At 45.1% G+C, this 11570-nt stretch overlaps 1 pseudogene; it reads right to left on the bottom strand.

Moving 5' to 3' along the window:
• Positions 1-5918: 5918 nt before the first annotated feature.
• On the bottom strand, positions 5919-6034 carry LOC112483060 (annotated as a pseudogene).
• Between the last annotated feature and the right edge of the window lie 5536 nt (positions 6035-11570).

Raw genomic sequence — 11570 nt, 5'->3', positions numbered from 1 at the left:
TCCCTTTCGAGTCTCAATCTGAAGGGAGAAGCATTCATCGGGCTTCCCTCTTGGTGGACCCTGGACTCTAGGCCTCATGCCCCAGTCCCATGAGGCTGTCATATGTGTCACTCAGCCTCCTAGCCACTTCCTCCAGGATTGGCAAGCACTGCAGTAAACTGCTTATTGTTGGAAAATAAAAAAATTGTTACTTGTACATATTAGTTTTAAACTGGTCATGGTACCGAACTTGGTTATTAATTCTGTAAATTTTTTTCTGCTGCTTCTTTTACATTTTCCAGGTAGATAAAACATCATTGGCAAATGATAGTGCTTTTGTCTCTTCTTAGCATTTAGTATCACAGAGAAAATGTATACAGCCAGTCTAATTTTTAAGCATGCCTCCTCAACCTGGGTATTTAACACATTTTGCCTGTGTGTTCCTAAATGTGAGCCTCTTCTCATTGGTTTGCTATGGATGGAGCAAACCGTTTCCATCAACATAGAATGCTCTCTCTGGCAGTCTGAAAATATTCTTTTATTCCATATTGAAGTATTCTGTCCCATTTTTTCTGTTCTTTATCAGAAACAATTATTTATAAGTCAAGTCTCAATGTTCTATTCTCTCTATCTATTATATTCTGTCACATGATTTTTTTTTCTTTTCCTCTGCATTCTGGGAGAATTTCTCAATCTTGTTCTCCCAGCTTTCATCTCTGTTATCGGTTCCGGTCTTTATTGGCTCAATGTGTATTTTTAAATTTTGTTATCTCATTCTCTTATCTCTGTGTGGGTTTTCGTCCTGTCTCATAAAGCAGTGGTCCCCAACCTTTTTGGCACCAGGGACCGATGCTCCTATGAGAATCTAATGCCTGATGATCCGAGGTGGAGCTGAGGCGGTGATGCTAGTGTTGGGGTATGGCTGCAAATACAGATGAAGCTCTGCTCCCTTGCCTGCCACTCACCTCCTGCTGTGCAATCAGTTCCTAACAGGCCACTGACAGGTACCACTGGTCTGGGGCCCACGAGTTGGGGACTCCTGTCATCAAGACCACATCTTCTTTTATTCTACTCAGGATGCCAAACAGCCTCCAGAAATTTTCTTCTGGAGCATGCAGTACATTATTTCCGAATCTTCCGCCTGGTATTTCCTTTCCCTTGTTTCTATAATTTATTTACAGGTTCTATATTAAATTGTTTTTCTCTTTAATCATAATCTTCATCACCATAGTGTAGCTCGCATTTATTAAGTGCTTCCTATGTACTGTCCTGAGCATTTGTCATGTATTGACTCATGTAATCCTCATAACAGCAATGAAGAAAGAAGCATTGCTGACCTCATTTTATAGAGGTGAATGCTGAGAACACCAAGGTTAGGCAACTCGCCCAAGGTCACAGAGCTATAAATGGTGTTGTCCGGATATGATCCAGACAGCCTGGCTCCAGGGTGCGGATGCTATACTGCCTCTCGATAATATTTAAATCATTTTTTTTACAGGTAAATGCTATTTAAACTCAATATTTGACAACAGATTTCCTAACTTCATTGCTTGTTGTGTGAAGTCAACCTTCATTCTCAGTTCCACTGGTGAAGGGCAAGTTGGAGTATATAATATCCAGTCCAGTTCTGTTTTTCAGTGGATGTTCATCCACTTAACCCTGTACCTGATACTCCAAACCAATGAAATTCTTGAAAAGCTACATTTCTGATTGGTTCCGACAGAGTCCTTTCTCTTGATGCCAACTCTAATAGCTCTTTACCTGCAGAGGTTATATCTCCCAGGTTGCAGTTACTGCTACCAGCCCCCTGCCCTGGTTATCTCCCAACACACACACACACACACGCACGCACGCACGCACGCACGCACGCACAATCCCTCTTCTAATGCCTAATTAACTCTGGGGAATTGCTGTCTTTAAATAGATGCAGACAGATAATAAGGAAGGAAGAGGAGAATTAACCTCGGTTAACTCATAGGACCCCACAGTAGAGGATCAGCTGGATCTTTGAGTCAAGCAGCAAACAGTGGGGAGGTCCGAAGAGTCTTACGTTTTTCAGGCCTGTTTTGTTTCATGATCCAAATGAAGTGAAGGTTTTTCCTAACCTTCATTTGTCTATGTTAAAGATTCCTCTGAAATTCTAGGTTTATGCCATCCTTTAGACATAGCTTTGGGGGTGGTTCTAAGCTTTCCCCTCACCACCCTTTGCCATGGCTTCATAGATACTTTATTGAAAAGGTGAGAGATACTGTACTGTTAAACCAGAATTCCCCTCAGCTATTACGGCTTTTAAAGCTTACAAACAGATTAGATCAGATCAGTGATCAAATAAATTTGTAAAAGTATTAAAAAGCAGCATTAATTTCTAAACTTGATTGCAGCTTCATCAGTGGCCTTTGTGTATCTACAGATACTTTACACCTCACTTAGCATCTTCTAAATCTTCAACATATAAAAATTACCAATCAAGACTATCAAAAAGCACAACCTCCTGTGTTAGATATAACTAGGCAACAACTACTGTTTGCCTACCCAACCAGTACTACTCTCCTCTTTTTTCTGAGTAATACAAGCCCAATTTTATTTGCGGTGACTATATTTTTGAGATTTCTTCATATCCATATGGCCACGTGACATTATTTTAGCTAAGGAAACATGAGTAGAAGCTGTTGGCGATGGAGCAAGGGTGGAAAACAATGCACAGAACATACTCCCTAAAAAGGGTCAGGCAACTAAAGATTGCTTCTCTCTTTTTGTTTTTCCTCACTTTCTCCTGCTTCCTGCCTGGAACACACACGTGACGGCTGGATTTTCAGCGGCTATGTTAGACCATAAGCAACCTAAAGATGAAAGCCATGCACTATGGATGACAGAGCAGATGGACAGAATAACCGGTATGGTTTTCTCGTACAAGTTTTTGACTCCATATCTCCAGACTTCTTTTAGAAAAAAAGAAAGATAATAAGATAAAACTCATATTTTGTTTAAACCACAGTTATTTACAGTCTTTTACTAGCAGTCTAATGTAATTTCTGAGATTCTTCTCTAAATAATAAAAGTAATAAAAAGCTAATTCTTCATAAGTGCCTACTGTATGCTGGGCACTCTTCTAAGGGATATTGTTTTCATCCTCACAGCAACATTCTCACTGTATAGATTAGAAAATCTAGGTCAGAATGCTTAAATAATGTGTCCAAGGTCACACAGCTAGCAAGTAGTAGACCTAGAATTTGATCCAAGCAAAGCTCCAGAATCTATAGTCTTAACCACCTGCTGACTGCTCTAACATCCCAGCCCAAACTACAAAAATGGCCCAGAAAATACATCGGGCACTGAAATTAGGCAACAGCAGTCCCAACAGTTTAAGCTGGTAATTTCCAGACTCATATGTGTCTTTCATGGTCTTCTCTGACTTTACTAGGCACCAGATCACAAATGTTGACAAAAATCTAAACTGACAGTGTGCCTCACAGGCCGAGCTGAAATCCTGGGTGAGGATTCACTGGCGCTGTTGCGTGCAGGTGCTGGGCCTCTTACTGCCCTCGGGCAGCCCAGCTATAGTTCCACATTCACATCCCATTCAGGAATCTCACAGTATAAGTCATCCTTTGGCGAAATCCCAATTTTTCCCCAAGTGAAACAGAAGCAGAACAGTTGTAAAAATTACATACTAGCCACCTTTGAGTGTTTCTATTATAATGCAGTTAGGTACATGTGTTCAGATCATTGGCATATACCAGCCATTCCAGGGCCACATTCCCAGTTTCTCTGCAGCTGTGTTGCATGCACAGCTCACTGCAGAGTAATAATCAAATTCGTTTATAAGAATTTGTCCAGATTCTCTGGGACGTTTGTGTAAGGACTCATATAAAGTGTTTTCTAGCCCTTTCTCAGTGAGTTTAAGTTAAAATATTATTATGCTTTAACAGAAAGTTGTTGCTTTTCCCTTTCTTTCCTCTTTCTCACCCACAGCCTATTAAACAATCAGATTGATTGCATCTGAATGAAAAGGCAGAGTTGGAGATACACCAATTTTAACAAATGGGGGAAATATGCTGAAAATTTTACCTCAAACTTACACATGGGCCAATATTTCAAAAGGACCCTGTTCCAACATGTGTATTGTCAGCCTCAGGGTTTTAGAAGCCCGGAGAGATAGAACCAAGTGTAGGGGACAAAGGACCACTTCTAGGCAATCTGGGTAATTCTCTGGCTGCAATGCATCATTCGGCAGTGAGTGGGGTCATCGCATCTCAAGGCGGATTCCTCAAGCTTCCAACAGGATGGAATAAGGGACCCTTAGGAGGACCATGGGCCTTGGGATCCCCAACCAGCTTGGGTCTGAAAGGAGGGGGAAAGGGATACTGAGTCTCTGACTTCTCCAACTGCAATTTCCCCCCACTGGCCTATCGCTGATATCTGAGATCCTGCCGTTGTAGAGCTCTTTTAGTTTTTCTTGCAGTCAGGGGTTGCAGATGCTACTGGAAAGATGGCAACATACGACAACAATTCTTCCCCAGGTAGAATCTAGTTTATCAGTGTCTTTCCAACCTAACAGCTACCTGAGTAAATAAAATAGGACACCAAAAAAGGAGTGTGTGCGCACAGAAGGTGGGGCTTGCAGAAGATGTGGGGAGAGGTGAGCCCTGACCAATGAGGAGGGTACAAGAGAAGGGAGAGTGCCTAGAGAGCGGTGCAGAGAGGTGGGAACACTAGGAGGTATGTGGTGCATACAGGGTAGGGGCTCACGGAGAAGTGGAGCCAATAGATGAGTGGGGACTAGTGAGCAAACCAAGAAGAGGAGAATTGAGCATATTGTCTCCTGCACTTGGTAGAGACACCTGGGTAGAAGCTCTGGTCACTGGGGATTGAGTGGCAGCAGCAGATGAGCCCTTGGTTCTAGAAAGGGGGAGAGGGGGACGCATTAGGGGAGTAAGAGGAAAAGACAGCACAGTCTATTGTCTCCTACTTCATGCAAACACTCACCTCGGGTGAGACCAGCATGAACACGTGGTAGATGCTGCTCCCAGTTAGCCCCAAGCCACCTCACTGCTCCTCTTACCAAGGTCAATCTCCAAAACCTGGTTGCCCAATCACATAGGAATGAGTCAGGGCCCAGCCAGGCTGGGTGGGGCATGGATGTGTGGGCAGAAGACTCTGAGACTTGCACAACCCTGGACTACTGATGTCACCAGAGGGAGCCCAGCTGCAGCCTGAAGCACTGGAGTGACCCCTCCAAAAACTCTGAGAGGAGGGGCGCTGGGCTGTAGGTTTTTTGGCTTCCCCTCTGGGTTGGCCCTCTGATACGTCCTGCCACTTCTCAGACCAGATATTAACAAGGATAATAAGTTCCCTTCATGTCTACCTCTGTGGGTAAGGGGAGGGCCTAAGAGGTGTTAAAGCCAACCAAGCTTGACTTTCTGTTCCAATGACTGGCATGGGACACCCTGGACTGAAGAGTGGGGTCATCACATCTCAAGGGGGCTTCCTCAAGCTTCCAACAGGATGGAATTGGGCACCCTTAGGAGGACCATGGGCCTTGGGATCCTCAACTAGCTTAGGTCTGAAAGGAGGGGGAAAGGGATGCTGAGTCTCTGACTCAGGTCAGCTCAATCTTGGGGGCTTCAAATCTAGCCAGAGCTGTGGCAAGTTTCAGGTACAACCAAGTTGGTTCCCCAAAACCACCTGCTGAGCAAAGGAAGGGAGCCAAGCTGATGGGAATGAAGGCATGTATTACTGGAGAGGATACAGAAAGCAGCAAGTTAGAAATAGAGGAACCTACCCATTTTCACATCTTGAGCTTGTCACATTTAAGCTAAAGTCAACAAAAAAGCAAAAGATGTGCCTCTAAGAGGGTTCTCAGAAGGAGGAGAGGATTTTTAAATTCCCTCCAATCGAGATTTGATTTATTTATTTTTTTTTAAATTTATTTATTTTTAAGCCTACAGCACCTGGTATTCCTAAGTAGTCTCCCATCCAAGTACTAACCAGGCCTGACCCTGCTTAGCTTCTGAGATCAGATGAGATCGGGCGTGTTCAGGGTAACATGGTAGGGGAGCAGACTTTAGACAAAGGACCATGAACTTGCCAGGGAAGGCATCCATGAGCCAACTGAGGAGATTGGAGCTGGAAGTAAGGCTTGAGTCCCTAGGCAGCAAAAGAACCTGTCATCTGTCTCTTCAGGTTAGAAAAGAAGGGGCCCCGTTAGCCCACATGGGGCCTCATATGAACTGAAAATGGCACCCCCTCTAGGCAAACCAATTGAATAGACACACCAGAAGCACTCAGATGGCACCTTTGTACAAAGAAATAGATTCTGCTTCCTCCCACAGGTGTGGCCCACACCAGAACACACAACTTGCAAACAGAGAGTGAGCTGGATTTCAGCATCCACTAACTCCCTTGGTCAAGATCTGTGTGCAGTTCACAAACTGCACGCCTGTACACGGATGCCCTGAGAACTGGCTTGTGTGTAAACCCTCCTGTTCTCCCTGGCAGTAGGCAAACCCGAACCTCCCAACAAGGAACAGTGACTGTGGGTAGGCCTAAATCCATGACGGGAGGAAGGGGTTTGAAATAAAGTCATCCTTGTGCCTTTGAAAATGGGCCCTGCATCTCAGCTACCACTCCGCAGTTTAGCCTCTAATTGATTCCTTCCTCACACCATGTTGGAATTTCAGGAATCAGTGTTAGCGACACCCCCTCCCCATCTGCCAGCCACAGAGCCATAGCTGGGGAGACATTGACAAGCAAGGTTCCTCAACCACAGGATTCTGGCTTGAATTCTGACCTGAAGGTTATAGTAATTACTAGAAATAACTAACATTTATAGAGCACATTGCAATTTACCAAGTGCTTTCACACGCATGATCTCATTTGTGCCATGTGAGGCAGGGATGCCTGGTGGGCCTCTCACAGATGAGAAGACAGACTCAGAGGAGCCTGGCGTGGTCAGGTGCTATAGCAGGTGGTTGGGAGTGTGCTCCCTGGAGTCTAACTTCCCGGGTTCCCATCCCAGTCCTGCCATTTCCTGGCTGTGTGACACAGAGCAAGTTGCTTTACCTTTCTGCGCCTTCGTTTTTCCATGCATGAGATGGGGGTATTACTGGCTACCTTATGCATGAGATCGTTGTGGCAGTTAAAATTCTTAGAACAGTGTCTTGCATGGAACAAGGGATCCCAGCATAGAAGGTCTGCTCTCCTGGCCAGCTCTGGAAAATAGGATCCATCAATATGTACAAAATCTCACATCTTTTAGCAGCCCATTTCTGGCATAATTAAGACGGGGTTAGATTGCAATGTCACATTTGGGAACTTTAATTACCTGAGGTTTGTTGAGTGCAACTTAGTCCCCACATGGCTGACACAGTGCCCACAGATGCAAGTGACAGGGATGAGAGAAGCAGGTGGAACAGGCCCTTGGAAGGACTGGCAATGTGTGCCTGCCAGGAAGTGAAATCTGGCCAGAGGTGGCCAAGTGGGAATTCAGGCTCAATGTAGCCTCTTCCCGTTTTTCAACAGAATCTTTTTCACTTTTCAACAGAAGCCCAAAATACTGACTTTTAATGTGAAACATCCTGATTTCCAATTTTAGTCATTATTTTGAATTTCTCTAAAACACTGTGTGGGCCAGACCAGACCCAGCTGCAGGGCACCAGTTTGTGCCACTTCCCCAGTCTGCCTTCTCTAACTGCTGTCCTCTGGAGCCTGCAGTGCCTGCCAACCACACGGCTCTCTCCAAGCTTGTCCTTGTTTGTCCCCTTGATGGACACCACCTTGATTGTTCTGCATTTTGAAGTCCGTAGATAGTAAAATGTCTGCCGTGAAAGCAATGAGGGTTCTACCTAGAGCGTATCAGAGGAAAGATGCCATAACAAATTAATTACCCAGTTACCATGTAGTATGAAAAATACCGTCCTCTGTAAAATAAGATAAACTGACATGCGCTTCTGAATGTGAACATGTTCATCTCAGGGGAGAGGTCTGATACCATATGAGAACCCCTTATTAAAGGCAGGAACCTCAAAGTCATCCCCCCCAACCTCTCGTATTGAGATGGAGAACCTGAAAGAAATATGCTCAAGATCCCAGAGCCAGCACCAGCCTCCCGACACCAACACGGCAGTTCCCATGTGCTCACTAAGCCCGCTCCTCAATTGTAATGTGCAATCCTTGCTTTCCAGGGCCTGTGAGTTCCCTTCCCAGGGTACATCCTTAGACATGTCACCCTAAGCATATTCATTGGGAGCACTTCTGCATGTGTAGGGTAGCACTGGAGCCTCAGAAAAGAGATAACACAGTAGCTTACATTTACAGAGTGCCTTATATGGTTATCCAAGGCCTTCTTATGTTCTTCTAGTTTTCTGGAAGGGGTAAGAGGCATGGAAGAAAGAACACAGACTCAGGGTCAAGCAGACCTCACATGAACACCACTACTGAGATGAATGAATTTAGGTGAGGCACTTGGTCTCCCTGAGCCCCCTATTTCCTCTCTCTGGATATGACTGGATACTAGCTACCACTTAGCATTGGTATAATTCTTATGAGATTTCCCCAATCCTCCCGTTAAAGATATGTTGCTGAGTGACTGTGACACTAGGCCCCTGACTATGACTGTGGTCCAAGGATGTTTCTTAGCTGACAAATGACATCTTGAGAAATGGCACAAGGTCCCTGAACCCACCAAAGGGAGAATCACACACAGAGATACACAGGAGCACTCACACACACGCACATACTGCTGAATGCACACAGGCAGAGGACTGCTGGGAAGGTGGCCCTTGGGAACCCACCCCTGACAACAATGAGCCAGACCTCAGGTCACCCAGGTTCTCCTGGCAACAAAGGTCAACAAAGGCTTTGGCTGAGGCTGATGGCCCCTGTACCCAGCGGGCCACTGGCACTGGGACACTTTCTCCTCGACTTCTGAATCCATTTGGCAATCCAGTGCACACTGAGACCAGGCTGTTTTAGCAGCAAATTACAGAGACAAGACCGAGGCAACGGGATTAGAGCTGAACTGCGCCTGTACTCACACTTGCACCAATAAAGTTACACAAGCTGGTAGTGCCTACACTTGAGGGGATTAACGTTCAGGGTAGAAAGGATTTTCCAGAGAGGAACAGCGGGGACTGATGAAGAGCGGGGTTTGAGAGACTATGTGGGCGGAGATAGAAAAGCCTTTGGCCCAGGAGAGAGGCATCAGGGCTTAGTGTGAGCTTCATCGTCGGGATCCTAATTAACTTAAGAAAATAGCTTAGTCTTCTTGACTATTGTCCTCTTCATTTAGAGGGGGAGAAATAGCTAGTCATCAACATCTAGTAAATGCTTACATTATGCCAGGCATTGTGTTAAGCACTTCTCATATGTGTCTCATTTCTCCTCACAATGAAATAGAGTCTATTATTATTCCCATTGTCCATGTACAGAAACTGAGACTTGTGGCGGGATAATTATCATAAGAAGAGCTGGGGAAGACTTCACAGCAGAGGTGATGTTGGAACTGTCTTAAAAAAAAGAGTAGATGTGTGTTGAGTTGGCAACAGGAGAAAGAAAAGTAAACATAGTGTATTCTAAGCAGAGGCATCCCAAAGGCAGGAAATGAGGTGGAAGAGCAAATTGAGATCTGATCGTGAAGGACTAAGCTAAGGAGTTGCACAATGATGCGTCATCAAGGACTTTTTGGTGGGAGTGTCACATGATTGGATTTGTTGGGTGGAGTAATGATTTTATAGGGCCTTTTGAATCAAGTTTTGCATTCTTCATTATTATGGCTGCAATTTACTCTTAATTCCTGACCACTTCCAACTCATTTCTTTTTTTATTATCTTAGTATAGTGCTTATTTCTGTCACCTGTTTAAATCCTTTTTGGAAGTAGACAGGGACTCAATACCTGCTTACCTACGAATAATATACATATATACATTATACATACATACATACATACATACATACATACATACATACATACATACATATACATATAGAGGTGGTGTCCAGGCCAGAGAAGAGAAAATGAGAAGATGATTATTTCTGAGATGGAGTAGTAAGGTGATGGGTTACAGAAGCCAAGAGGAGAGAGAATTAGAAGAGGGAGCAGCTGGTCAGCATGTCACATGTTGCCAAGAGGTTAAATTGGATGAGGACTAAAAAAAGGCCACAGGATTGAGCGATGATGACAAGGTCACAGGGACCACAAGGACAGTTCGTTGCTCTGCAGAGTCAGACACAAATGGGTGATGAAGTAGAGGCAGCAAGGAAAGACTCATCCATATTCAAGAAATTTGCAAAAGGAAAAACAGAGAAAGAGCAGCCCCCGCTGTGGGAGAGGAAGCTCATATTTGCTTATAGGGAGTAGATGAGGAGTACAGATGGGAAGGTGAGCATCGGACGAGTGAAAAGACACAGGGGGAAATAAACCTGGAAGCAGAACAAATTTTTGACAGCGGAAATGTTAGGCAATGGAGATGGGAAGGGAGTTAAAATCTAAGCTACAGCTTTCCCCTGGAATGACAGTTGAGGTTGAAGTGTGCAATCTGATTGCAGGAATCTGAGAAGCAGGTTTCTATCCTTTCCTTACAGAAATATTGTTGAAGTCATTGCCCCAGCTGCAGAATCCTGGCGCTCCTATTCCTCTGTCCTCCCTCAGCCCCAAAGCAGACACATTCACTCACTGCATGACCCCAGGAGCAGTCCCTTCTCTGGGCCTCACTTTCTCTGCCTGAGGCTCCTGGTGGGGATGGGGCTACCTAGGATGCATCTGGGGGAGGGAGGTGGAGCACGCAGGTGGGAGGGAGGGGAGAACAAAGAGAGGGGTAAGTCAGGGCTTGGCGATGCAGGTTCAAGGCTCAGGGATTACACATTCTGATCAGTTTCCCAAGGACTGGATTCTCTACGACTGATGGACAATTGCTCTTCTGCTTGTTCTCTAATAATGCTTCCATTTCCATTACAAAGATGAATTCATAGGAAGCTTGTATCCAAAAGAAGAATAAAAAAATAGTAGTGAACAAATGGGAAGGTCCGCGGCTGCCAGCACGTATGTAATGCCGCCTGTTCCTGGGTGCTTGCATAATCGCAGGGCAGCAGTGAGTCACAGCTGCCAGCAGAGTTGAGAAGTGATTAAGTCCTTACAAACCCTCTGCCTGGAGCAGGGCAGGGTGTGCTATTTAACCCCTCTGCTTCCATGGCCTGGCACAGGCGAGGGCTGCTCTTGGGTAGACAACTCCTCAAGATTGTCGAGTTCGGGGCACTGGGAGAGGACCCTCTGGCAGCAAAAGGCCTTTCATTCCATGATACTAATATTTCTGAAAGAAATAAACATAGGGACTCCCAGCATTTTAAAGTTGAGAAGAACTTTAGACTTGTCCAGTCGAATCTTCCCCCTTAACAGATGAGGACAGTGAGACCCAGAGGCTTGCTGTCAGCAGACCCAAGATAAGGACACTTGAGACCGCTCAAGGTCACACAGTGAGATAGTAGCAGAGCAGAAACTTGAACCTGGGTCTGCTGACAGCAAGCCTATGAAGTGGTAGACATGAGGACCTGTGGAGATTATTGTTCTTCTGTATTTCAGGTGGGGCAGAGCGGT

This window comes from Pteropus alecto, unplaced genomic scaffold, assembly GCF_000325575.1.
Source record: "Pteropus alecto unplaced genomic scaffold, ASM32557v1 scaffold100, whole genome shotgun sequence".
Lineage (NCBI taxonomy): Eukaryota > Metazoa > Chordata > Mammalia > Chiroptera > Pteropodidae > Pteropus > Pteropus alecto.
The sequence above is the reverse complement of the archived record's forward strand: the minus strand, read 5'-3'. Positions and strand labels throughout refer to the sequence as shown.